Consider the following 14,327-nt stretch of genomic DNA (forward strand, 5'->3'; position numbering starts at 1 on the left):
ATGTTTGTGATTTGGAGCATTCGTTTTGATTAGAATATTTATTTGCATGGGATAACTCACTTGAAAACTCACTTTCATATCTTTCACGTTTTGGGTTAAAATGTCAATTTTCAAACTTATTGGGTTAAGCTAATTTTTTTCACTAAAGTTTATTAATTCATTTAAAATGATGAAGTTTTGTGAACTACATTTTCATATCTTAAAGTTGGCTTTGAAAGAATTTTCAAAAATGGGTTAAATTGTCACTTTTCAAAGTTTTAGGGGTCAAATTATGATTTTTGAAAATTTAAGGGGTAAAATGTAATAAAATCCGATCAACCGAATTTGACCGATCGAATCAGCTTCTGAATTTTCTAGAAGCCATGTATTTTGGCTTCAGAAATTCGATCAACTGAATTAAATTCGGTCGACCGAATTTTGGTTTGAATTTTTCCAACAACTAGTGCCACGTAAGCTCCACGGAAGTGCCACATCACATCCAGTTGACCAAATTCCATCCAGTCGATCGAATTGTGCATTTTCTGGAAAACTAAAACGGCTAATTTTGTGCACAACGATAACTTTCCTCATTTTCCCCTATATAAACCCAATCAAATTCGTTTGAAAAAAACTTTTACCACTAAGAACTTTCACATATTTGAGAGCAAATTAGTTTTGAGCTATTCACTTGCAAATTCCTCTCTCTAATCAAAACCCTTGCTCATACACTTTGTAATTTCATTTGCATTAGGTTGTACTAAGCTTTAACTTTCATATACACTCTTAAGAGAGATCATATTTCAATTTCGTACTAAAATTCGTGCTATAAAAGAGTGAGGTGAGGTTCACTCTTGGAGAGATTAGCAAATTTCTAGTGAGAGAAATTAAACTTTAACATTTGTAAAGGTTAATAGCACCTTGGAAGCTATTTTGGTTGTGAAGAAAAGCTTGGTTGAGGTTTTAGTCAACCAAAGATTAGTGGAATACTCCAAGGGAGAAAGCTTGGAGGAATGGACATAGGCCGGGTTGAGCCAAACCACTATACATCGCGTGTTTGATTTTCTCTTCCCTTAAACTTATACTTTATGTTATGTTGTTTTGATTGTATTGATTATTTGAAATATTTTAGTTATTTTCATAAATTGGATTAAAAATAGGCAACATCATTTGATTTGAATAAATTGTTTTAATTCTCAAATTTGGTAAAGATAGTTTTAAAATTGCCTAATTCACCCCCCCTCTTTGGCCATTCGATCCTTCAATTGGTATCAGAGCTTGGTTACTCATTCTCATAAACTTAACCGTTTAGAGCAATGGCCATGAACTTAGGAAAATCTCATACTGTTAGTGAAGGTCTTACCCCTAATAGACCGTCATTGTTTGATGGCACCAGATATGCTCATTGGAAAAATCGTATGTCGATTTTCCTTCAAAGTGATTATGAATTGTGGGATGTAGTGCAAGATGGGCCTTTTGTTCCTATGAAAGAAGTAGATGGAAAACAAGTGCCCAAAATTAGGGAAGAAATGACCCCTCAAGATAAGAAGAATATTGCCATTAATGCTAGAGCTATGAATGTGTTATATTGTGCATTAAATGAACATAACTTTAACAAGGTACAAGCTTGTACCTCAGCTAAAGAAATTTGGGAATTATTGATAGTGTCAAATGAGGGGACTTCATAAGTCAAGGAGACTAAAATTAGCATGCTCACACACTCATACAAGTTGTTTAAGATGAATGAAAATGAAACTATTAGTGACATGTTTGATAGATTTATTACTATTGTGAATGAATTGAAAAATCTTGGTAAAGTTTATACTAACCAAGAAAATGTCAAGAAACTTCTTAGATGTTTGCCTCCCTCTTAGGATCCCAAAGTGACGGCAATCGAAGAAGCAAAAGATGTCAAGACTCTACCTCTTGAAGAGCTTTTAGGTTCACTTCTTACTCATGAGCTTATTATGAAGCAATGACAAATTGAAAAAGTGGAGAAGAAGAAAAAGAGTATCGCCTTCAAATCATCCATCAAAGAGAAAGAAAAGTTCCTAAAAGAGGAAGAGGAGACATCAAATGATGAAGATGAAGACATTGCACTCTTGAGTAGAAAGATTGGAAAGCTTCTAAGGAATAGAAAGGTAAGAAGAAATGGAAACTTCATAAAAAGGGATGCTTCTAAAGGTGAAAAGGGAGAAAGACAAAGAAGAGAACAAGTTGTGTGCTATGAATGCAAGAAACCGAGACACATCAAATATGATTGCCCTCTCCTCAACATTGGTAGATCGAAAAAAAAAGCAATGAAAGCTACGTGGGATGATAGCGATGAAAGTGGATCCGAAAAGGAGGATAATAAAGTGGTCAACATGTGTTTCATGGCAATTATAAATAATGAGGTAACTAACTCTAACTCATCTAATACTTTTGATGATTTAGATGACCTAGATGATGAGATAGATGAAAACCCCTCATATGAAGAGTTATATGATACACTTGAAGAGATGAATGAAAAACTTGCTTTTTGCATGTCTAAAAATGCAACCCTTAAAAAGAAAAATTTTAGTTTGGAAAAGGAAAATGAGTCCTTAAAGAAAGAAAATGAAAATCTTAAACAAAAAATCCTTAAGCTTAAAGGAAAAGAAAATGAAGAAAACAAGTGTTTCATTTTTGAAAAAGAAAAACAAAAGTTTGAAAAAGAAAAACAAAAGTTTGAAAATGATCTTTGCATAGCTAAAAGGGAAAAAGAAATTATAGAAAATGAAATTGAAGTTTTGAAAAAGGGAGCAAAGGATTTAAGTGAAATAGTTTTAAAATTTAAAAATGGAAAAGATATTCTTGATAAAATGCTTGGTGTACAAAGAGGAGTCTTAAACAAAAGAGGACTTGGTTATAAACCTTTTATCAAGGCAAAATACTTAAAAAATTATTTTGTTAAAGCCTCAACTTTAAGTGAATCAAATATAACTTGGAATTATTATGGAAATAAAGATCATATCTCATCATCTTGCCCAATTCAGAAGAAACATCATATGGGCACTAAGAAAGTGTGGGTTCCTAAGGGAACAAAAACTAACCACCAAGGGTCTAACATGATTTGGGTACCTAAGACAAATTCTTGAATCTCCTATTGTGTTTAGGAACCGAAAAATAAAAGGAAGAAAAGCAAATGGTTCCTCGATAGTGCTTGCTCAAGATACATGACCGAAGATATTTCACTTTTCTCGACAATAAGCAAGAAAGATGGAGGACATGTCACTTTTGGAGACAATGCGAAGGGTAAAATTATTGGCATTGGAGATATTGGTAACAACTCTCATATTATCATTGAAAATGTTCTTTTGGTATATAGTCTTAAGCATAATCTCCTTAGCATTAGTCAACTATGTGATAAAAGATTTAAAGTCATTTTTGAGCCAAATAGTTGCACTATAGAAAATATGAATGATGGAAAAACAAGTTGTGTAGGAAATAGAGATGGAAATGTTTACACTATAGATGTAGAAAATGCATCTCATGAAAATCTATGTTTCTCTGCATTGCATGAAAATAGTTGGTTGTGGCATAGAAGATTAGGTCATGCTAGCATGGACTTGATTTCAAAAATCTCCAAGAAGGAGCTTGTAAAAGGTCTTTTGAAAATAGATTTTATTAAAGATAAAATTTGTGATGCATATCAATTTGGTAAACAAACAAAAAATTATTTTAAAAGTAAACTCATATTTCTATATCTAGACCCTTACAACTTCTTCATATTGATCTTTTTGGTCCTTCAAGAACCGCAAGCCTAAGTGGAAAACATTATTCTTTTGTTGTTGTTGATGATTTTTCAAGATTCACTTAGGTACTTTTTCTTGCATCAAAAGATGAAGCCTTTCATGCATTTTCAAAATTTGTCAAGAAAATACAAAAAGAAAAAAAATGCATATTTCTTGCATTAGAAGTGATCATGGGGGAGAATTTGAAAATCATTTATTCGAAAACTTTTGTGATGAGCATGGTATTGAACATCAATTCTCTTGTCTTAGAACTCCCCAACAAAATGGTGTTGTTGAAAGAAAGAATAGGACAATTCAAGAGATGGCTAGAACCATGTTAAATGAAAAAACTTTACCTCAATATTTTTGGGCAGAAGCCGTAAACACCGCATGCTATGTTTTAAATCGTGTTTTAATAAGACCACCTTTAGATAAAACTCTATATGAACTTTGGAAAAACAAAAAACCAAATATTGGTTATTTTAAAGTTTTTGGATGTAAATGCTTTATTTTGAACACAAAAGAAAACTTAGGAAAATTTGATTCAAAATCGGACATTGGCATTTTTCTTGGATATTCATCATCTAGCAAAGCATATAGAGTGTTTAACAAAAGGACACTAGTAGTTGAGGAATCCATGCATGTTATTTTTTATGAATCTAATCCTTCAACTAGTATGCAAGTTGATATTGATGATGATCAAGTTAAAAATAGTGACCAAACGGAAATTCATGATTCACCAAATGATGATAAGGATGAAGCAAAACAAGAGCTAGAACATGAAGAAGATAAAGATAAAGATCTTCCTAAGGCTTGGAGGTATGCAAATGGTCATCCTAAAGAATTAATTATTGGTGAGGAAAATCAAGGTGTTAAAATCATCCTTTAATCTTTGTAATAATTTAGCATTTCTTTCACAATTTGAACCAAAAACATTTCATGATGCATTAAATGATGAATTTTGGATTTTAGCCATGCAAGAGGAACTAAATCAATTTGAAAGAAATAATGTTTGGGAACTAGTCCCTCGTTCGGATCATCAATCCGTTATTGGTATAAAATGGGTTTTTAGAAACAAAATGGATGAATCCAGAGTGGTTGTTAGAAATAAATCTAGATTAGTGGCTCAAGGCTACAACCAAGAGGAGGGAATGGATTTTGAGGAAACTTTTGCACCGGTAGCTAGACTAGAATCCATTAGGATGCTTTTGGCTTTTGCATGTTCTAAAAATTTTATTTTATATCAAATGGATGTCAAAAGTGCTTTCTTAAATAGATTTATCATGGAGGAAGTTTATGTTTAACAACCTTCCGGGTTTGAAAGTCATGATTTCCCAAACCATGTTTTTAAACTTCAAAAAGCTCTTTATGGTTTAAAACAAGCACCCTAGGCATGGTATGAACGTTTGAGTAAATTCTTGCTTGAAGAAGACTTTTGCATTGGAAAAGTAGATACTACATTGTTTATTAAGAGAAAAGAAAATGATATTCTTTTGGTTCAAATTTATGTTGATGATATCATCTTTGGATCTACTAATGTCTCTTTGTGTGAAGAATTCTCTAACCTCATGAGCAAAGAATTTGAAATGAGCATGATAGGAGAACTCAAGTATTTTCTTGGACTTAATATCAAACAAAGCAAAGAGGGTATCTTCATCAACCAATCTTCATACATCAAGGACTTATTAAAAAATTTTGGCATGGAAGGACTAAAAGCTTTAAGCACACCAATGAGTTCAACTATCAAGCTCACCAAAGATGAGAGTAGGCCAAATGTTGATGTTAAAATATATAAAGGTATGATTGACTCTCTTTTATATTTAACTGCTAGTAGACCTGATATTATGTTTAGTGTATGCTTATGTGCTCGATTCCAATCATGTCCCAAGGAATCTCATTTAAAAGCCCTTAAAAGAATCTTCAAATATTTACATGGTACTAGATCTTTAGGGTTGTGGTATCCTAGAGAAACATTTTTTGACCTAGTAAGCTATTCGGATGTCGACTTTGCCGGAAGCCAAGTCGATAGAAAAAGTACTAGTGGTACTTGTCATTTTCTAGGTCATGCATTAGTTTCATGGTTTTCAAGAAAACAAAACTCTGTAGCTTTATCAACCACGAAAGTGGAATATATTGCCGCCGGTAGTTGTTGTGCTCAAGCCTTGTGGATGCAACAAACCCTTAGGGATTATGGAGTTAGCCTATCTAAAACTCCAATCTTGTGTGACAACACAAGTGTTATTAGCTTATCCAAAAATCCCATTCAACATTTTCGAACCAAGCATATAGAAATTAGATATCATTTTATTCGAGATCATGTTCAAAAGGGTGATATTTGTCTTGACTTTGTATCCACCGAAAATCAACTTGCGGATATTTTTACAAAACCTCTTGGGGAAGAACATTTTTGCAAAATTAAAGGTGAGCTTGGGATCATGGAATCACCATATTAGCATGTGCACTTGCATATCATTGTGGTTATGGTGCTTTGGTTGAATTGAAAATGTCAATATATGCTTTATGCATCATTTCATGTTTGGCAATATTGAAGTTTTCTTGTACCAATTATTCTTGCATTGATTTTTTAATGTGTTTGATTTAATTTTTCCTCATATTTAGCATCAAATTTCATTATACTTTATGTTATTGAGTCAAAATTGCATAGTTGGATCATTTTGGCTTGTTTATACTCAATATGGGACAACAAAGTGCATAAAATAAACACCAGAATTTTGCAGAATTCGGCTGACGAATTGGAAAATTCGGTCGACCTAATTTGTCAAAAATTCGGTCAACCGTTTTTGTCAAAATTTGGTCGACCGTTTTCTACAGTAATTCTGCAATGTATAAGGGCAAATGTTTCTTCACTTTTTTACATCATGTTTCTTCAACTTTTTTTTATCAAATTGGTTCCCAATATTTTTTCTACACTTTCTAACCAAAATTCTCTTTCAAAAACATCATAATTCACCTAAAATTTCAACAAAATCTCTAGACTTTAAACCCAAAAAATTTGATTTTTGCTCCAATTCATCCAAATTTTTGCTATTTTATATAAAATTAAACACACATTTATCCCTTCTAGTATCATTCTAATATTTCCTAACTACCAATTTTTGAAATTAAGTCTTAAATCGAAAACCCCTAATTTTACCATCCAAATTTCAGTTTTTGTCTTAAAACACCTCTTTTGGTCATCCTTTTTGGATTTCAATTGTACCATTAGATTTCTCTCACCATTTTTACTTGGGTGTGTATTCAATTACAAATGTGTGAATGTTCATATAGATTTACATTTTTTGCCCTTGTACATACATTCGAAGCCATGGTGCATTTCATCTCATTTTATTGCACTCAATATGGCATTTATACTTCTTCTCTATTTTCCATTTGAAAACTTACTCTTGTGCTTCATTTTATTTAAATTGATAATTATGTGATTAGTTTGTGTATAGTTAAGCACTTGTTAGTTTATGTGATATATTCTTGTATTTTACATGAACTTACACTTTATATTGTCTAAGCATTAGTACTCTTACTTGGATGATTATGATTGTTTAGACTTCTTTTTGTCATTGGTTTAGCTTTGATAATCATATCTTCTATATATATGTTAAGGTATTTTAGTCTTTCTTTGCCTTGTGGATATATATCTTAGTTTTTTTTTTTTATAATGACAAAGGGGGAGAAGTTATACATGTTATATTCTATATTTCATTACGGATGTATTTGGTTATGATTATGGATGTAATATTTAATGTATATGGACTTTCCACATGCTTTGATGCTTTATCTTGTTTGAATTGTTAATGCTCTTATTTTGATGCTCATACTTATTTAGACATTATATTTATGCACTAAGCCTTGATGATTATTTTTTGGGCCATTTTGGTGGTAATTTGCTTTTACATCATTTTGTCTCCTTGATTATGCCATTTTATACATTATCTTATTCTTTTTGATAATCACAAAAGGGGAGAAAAGTTTGATTGATGATTGCTACCTTTGATGATTGCTACCTTCATTTCATTGATGTTGTGGATATTTTGATAAAGATATATGTTGTGGATATTTTGATTAGGATATATGTGATTGATAAGATTAATGTTGAACATATTATTATTTGCATATATTCAGGGGGAGGAAACTTGATTTTTTAAGGCGAACTCTTGCAAAATTTTTTAAAAATCAAGTGTTTCTTAACTTCAAGGAAATACATCCATTGATATATTTTACAAAATTCCTTGAAGTGCATATGTGTTTGTCATCATCAAAAAGAGGGAGATTGTTGACTCAATGAGTCATTATGCTCTTATTTTGATGATAACAAACTAATATATCCCTTAGCATATTAACTAATGATTTTACTTGAGTGTGTGTTTAGATTGCAAGAATTTATCTAATGCACTTGAAGGAGTTTCAAGATGAAAATGAAGACAAGGCTCAAGTGAAGAATTCTTGAAGATTTGAAGTAAAACTCAAGTTTAGGTAGACATGTTTGTGATTTGGAGCATTCGTTTTGATTAGAATATTTATTTGCATGGGATAGCTCACTTGAAAACTCACTTTCATATTTTTCACGTTTTAGGTTAAAATGTCGTTTTTCAAACTTATTGGGTTAAGCCAATTTTTTTCACTAAAGTTTATTAATTCATTTACAATGATGAAGTTTTGTGAACTACATTTTCATATCTTAAAGTTGGTTTTGAAAGAATTTTCAAAAATGGGTTAAATTGTCACTTTTCAAAGTTTTAGGGGTCAAATACGATTTTTGAAAATTCAGGGGGTAAAATGTAATAAAATTTGATCAACCGAATTTGACCGACCAAATCAGCTTCCGAATTTTCCAGAAGCCATGTATTTTGGCTTCAAAAATTCAGTCAACTAAATTAAATTCGGTCGATCGAATTTTGGTTTGAATTTTTTAACGGCTAGTGTCACGTAAGCTCCACAGAAGTGTCACGTCACATCCGATTGATCGAATTCCATCCGATCAATCGAATTATACGTTTTCTGGAAAACTAAAACGGCTATTTTTGTGCACAACGGTAACTTTCCTCATTTTTCCCTATATAAACCCAATCAAATTCGTTCGAAAAGAACTTTTGCCACTAAGAACTTTCACATATTTGAGAGCAAATTAGTTTTGAGCTATTCACTTGCAAATTCCTCTCTCTAATCAAAACCCTTGCTCATACACTTTGTAATTTCATTTGCATTGGGTTGTACTAAGCTTTAACTTTCATATACACTCTTGAGAGAGATCATATTTCAATTTCATACTAAAATTCGTGCTATAAAAGAGTGAAGTTCACTCTTGGAGAAATTAGCAAATTTCTAGTGAGAAAAATTAAACTTTAACATTTGTAAAGGTTAATAGCACCTTGGAAGCTATTTTGGTTGTGAAGAAAAGCTTGGTTGAGGTTTTAATCAACCAAGGATTAGTGGAATACTCCAAGGGAGAAAGCTTGGAGGAGTGGACATAGGCTGGGTTGAGCCAAACCACTATACATCGCGTGTTTGATTTTCTCTTCCCTTAAACTTATATTTTATGTTATGTTATTTTGATTGTATTGATTATTTGAAATATTTTAGTTATTTTTATAAATTGGATTAAAAATAGGCAACATCATTTGATTTGAATAAATTGTTTTAATTCTCAAATTTGGTAAAGATAGTTTTAAAATTGCCTAATTCACCCCCCCTCTTAGGCCATTCGATCCTTCAGTGTTTGTGTTCAACATAGATACAAAGGCATCATCTCATGAGGGTTGGATAATGTACTATCTCAAGCCACATGAGGGTTGAAGGAATCATCAATTTTGGTATTAATTTTAAAACACCCTATGAATGTTTTGTATGTTTATGAATTTTATGTTTAAAACGGATATCCTAGCTAGGGTTTTCAAAATTGTTTGATTTTTATAAAATTTTAAATTTCTCTATGCTACCAGTTCTCAATGCTCTTAAAATCCTACATCTCAATCCTATGATTCCTCTATAAAACCTTAACTAAGGGAATTTATTTGTGTTTGAGCTCTTTGAATCACCAGTCTAGAATCTAAACTGGGTGTTCTTTATATATCAATTTATCCTTGAACTTGACATCTTCAACTCAAAGTACATAGGTCAGGTCAATGATATACTTGTGCAACAATGATATATGAAACTCATTATGAATGTGATTCATGCTCGCTAACAGCACAAGCTGGTAGGCAAACTTACTGATATGATACAACACCTCGAATGCTCCTACAAACCTTAATGCTAACTTGCCTTTCCTGTCGAATCTCATAACATGCTTATAAGGTCTATTCTAATGAACACCTTATCACTCACATTAAACTCAAGGTCAAGTTTTATTTGGTCTGAATAACTCTTCTGAAAGCCTTAAGCTTGCCTCATCCTCTCCCTTATTAATTTGATATCTTCAATCATCCTTTAGGTTATCTCTAGTCCCAATAACTAAGTCAGGGTATCTCTCTCTCCTATCTCATCCCAATACAATGGTGATCTACATTTTTTATTATATAAAACCTTACATAAAGTCATTTTGATAGTTGTATGGTAACTATTGTTATGCACAAACTTTATCAATGGTAATATGTCTATTCAACTCACTCTTCTATCTAGGCAACAAACCCTTAACATATTTTTGATCGTCTAGTTGACTATCTTAGTCTAACCATTTGTTTAAGGATGATAAGCTATATTGAATGCTAAACTCATACCTAATGAGTTTTGCATACTCTACCAAAAAGTCAAGATGAACCTGGTGTCTCAATATGATACTATTGTCTTGGGTATACTATAGAGTCTGACTATTTCCTTAACATAGATCTAACCCAACTAATCTATACTCAGGGTGTCTTTAACTATGATAAAATGTGTCGACTTGGTCAACCAACCAATATGACCCACAAAGCATTGTATCCTCTTCTGACCCTTGGTAATCCAACCATAAAATCCATCTAGATATGTTCCCATTTCCATTCTGGAATGTTAAGAGGCTATAAAAGTCCTGATGATCTCTAATATTCAATCTTAACTTTCTAACACACTATACACTTAGCCACGATATCTATTATATCTTTCTTTAAACTTGACTACCAAAATGATTTCCTTAGATCCTGGTACATCTTTACAATCCTAAGATGGGTAGTGTAAATAAAACTATACACCTCAATAAGAATCTTGTCCCTTAAACTCTGATATTTGGGAATACTTACTTGGCTTCTAAGCCTCAAGATGTCCTCTACAATATTGAAGTTCACCTTGGTACCCTCAATGACTTTTTGCCTAGGCTAAACATACCAGTCAAGGATCTCATCCAAAAGGGTTAACTAAATCTAAAGGTTTGTCAACTGTCCTACGACTACCTCAATTTACTCTCTCACCAACTCATGTTGTAACACTTAATAAGTGATAATCTACGATAGACTTTCCTACTCAGGGCATCTGTAACTATATTAGCCTTACCCAAATGGTACTTAATCTTACACTTATAATCTTTCATCAGTTCTGACCACCGCCTCTACCTAGGTAAAAAAATACTCGAGGATCTTATGATCCATGTATAAATTACTATTGACCCCATAAAAATAATGTTGTCATATTTTAAGAGTAAACAGAATGGTTGTCAACTCAAGGTTATATGTTGGGTATTAGGTCCTATAATCTTTCAACTAGAAGAAGGCATAAGCTATAACTTTACCTTTTTGCATCAATACTTATCTAAATTGTTGGCATGAGGCATCTATGAAAATATCATACTTTTTGCCTCTGTCAACAAAGTTAAAATAGAAGCTAATATCAACCCCTTTTTCAATTCTTGGAAACTTTGCTCGTAAGTATCAGACCACTTGAAACAAACATCCTAGTGAGTTAACTTTGTGAGTGGTTAGGCTAACTTGGCAAAACTCTTAACAAATAGCCTATAATAACCTACCAACCTAAGGAATCTCCTTACCTCCTTACTCGTCTTAAGTCTTTGTCATTCTAATACAACTTCCACTTTGCTAAGGTTTACCAAGATACCTTCTTCTAAGACTACGTGTCCAAGAAAAGCCACTTTATCTAACCAAAACTTGTACATGGAAAACTTGGCATATAATTATCTCTCCCTTAATCTCTGTAGCACAAACCTCATATGTCGTGCATGCTCCTTTCGGGTCTTAAATTATACTAAGATGTCATCTATAAATACCACTATAAACTTGTCTAAATAATCTTAAAACACTTTATTCATAAGGTCTATAAACAATGTTAAGGTTTTAGTCAACCTGAATAACATAACCTCAAACTCATAATGCCCATGTTTGGCTTTGAATGCAACCTAGAGCTAATGTTAACCTGATCTCAGGTCGATCTTAGAAAACACTAATTCACCCTTGAGCTGATCAAACAACTCATCCATCCTTAGAAGCGAATACTTATTCTTCACGATTGTTTTGTTCAACTCTTAGTAGTTTATGCATATCCTCTTTAACCCATCTTTCTTTTTCACAAATAGGATCGATACACCCTATGGAGAATGGCTAGGTCTAAGAAAACCATTAATAGCTTTTAAAACTGTTTCTTTAACTCTTCTAGTTAAGTTAAGGCCATTTTGTATAGTATGTTAGAAGTTAGTGTGGTACCCGGGGGTCAGCTCAATATTAAACTCCACTTCTCTCTCTTGAGTGTTAACCTCTGGAAGACCATCAGGAAAAACATTTGGAAATTTTCACACTACTAAAGTAGCTTTCACACTCAGGACTATCTCATCTTACCTGTTCACTATGTGTGTCAAATAAGTTATGCACCTCTTACTCAACATTTTCCTAGCCTTGACACTGTTAATCATTATACTAAAAACTTGACCCTTTCTAAAAGTAAACTGCTCTCCATTATCTACACTGAACCAGACATTTTTCTTTCTGTAATTTATCTCTGTCTCATATTTGCTCAAGAAGTCCATCCAAGTACTACATTAAAATCAAGTATGTTCATCACTATCAAGTCTACGACCATCTTTTAGCCTCTTAGAGAAACTATCTCTCCTATTAACATATGACTATTATGAATTTTATCCTTATCAAGCATTTTGATACTGATCTACGAAACTAGTGTGGGCTTTAGCTATATTCTCTCTACTATGCCACTAACGTCAGAGAAAATTAATGTATGCAAAGTTAAAGAATGAAATATTAATGACTCATCACTACTATCAAGCTAGTGTTAACCTTAGGTTTAAGTGTTTGCATACACTTAAGTCTGTCATCCTCCAACTATCTACTCTACTAGGGTTGGTGCTATTATTTAGACTTATAACATACTCTCTGATTGGCTAGGCACTCACCAGCATGTCTCCGCCCATATCTATGGCAAGTAAAGAGATCATCATGCCTTGGATGATCCTCTTTCCTTTTGCCTCTAAAGTCCTTATTGTCATATTCTTGGTTGCCACCTATAATCATCTAGTTTTGTCTCTGGGATGAGATTACTAGTATAAGTTGGTTTGTTACTTCTACCATCTAGCCTCTGACTTTAATGTTCTACCTAGGGCCTATAGTAAAGATCTAAGAGGATTATCTCCTATCATGACATCCTTAGCAATGTCTAACCCAAGTCCCTTAAGGAAAATCTTAAACTTAGCCCTATCTGAACTAGCTACCCTTGCAGCACACTTGGTTAAAGAGTTTAGTTTAGTGAAGAACTTTGTACCTATCATATTATCTTGTTTTAGGTGAAAAAGCCTTTAGGCGAAAAAACTTTTAGGCTTTCACATAAAGAACATTTGCTAATAGGTACTCTTTCTTAAAGGCGCATCTAAAATTAAACCAAGTCATTTCTAATACTCGACAAGTCCCACCAAGAATCCACCACCAAACCTTTGCATCATCCTTAAAAAAGAGACTAGTATACTGGATTTTGTCTATGTTTGTCATGGTGAAAATCCTCATGATATCTTTTACTATTTCCAACCACTCCTTAACTGGTAATCCATTTAGAGCTGCACTGCTTCTAAAATCAAGGGCTTGGTACTTGTCTGCCAAAATATAAATAGGATGGGTCTGACCTCCACAACTACACACTATCTCTACCTTGGGTACCTCTATACCCACTCTATCTTGTTGGGGTGGTAGCTTAGCGACTAGAGGCATTTTTAGCATTAGTGGGGCATGAGTTACGTGCCCAATACGCTTAGATGCCTCTTTGTTTTGCATGAGGATATCTTCAATTATCCATCAAATAGTTTTATTTTTAATTATTAGTGATACTAACAAGTCAAATGTCTGTCATCTTGACTGTTTTCCTAGTTGGGGACCTGGGCATCCCTGATTAACCTTTTGGATCTTTTCATCTTGAAATAAAGTCATGATTTAGGCACACATTTCACTTTAACTAAATGCAAGTTTATTATACTTACAATTATAGGTAGACAACGGTGGTCAACAAGAACTTAACACCTTTTTAGGTACCTAGATCATGTTCTAATACCATAAATATAACACCCTTCTTTAAGTATATACCCTTACACAAAATATGACCTGAAGAAACGAGCATGACTAGACTACCTAAAAAAAAAATGGAAAATAGCATGATAATAATTAT

This window comes from Mangifera indica, chromosome 8, assembly GCF_011075055.1.
Source record: "Mangifera indica cultivar Alphonso chromosome 8, CATAS_Mindica_2.1, whole genome shotgun sequence".
Lineage (NCBI taxonomy): Eukaryota > Viridiplantae > Streptophyta > Magnoliopsida > Sapindales > Anacardiaceae > Mangifera > Mangifera indica.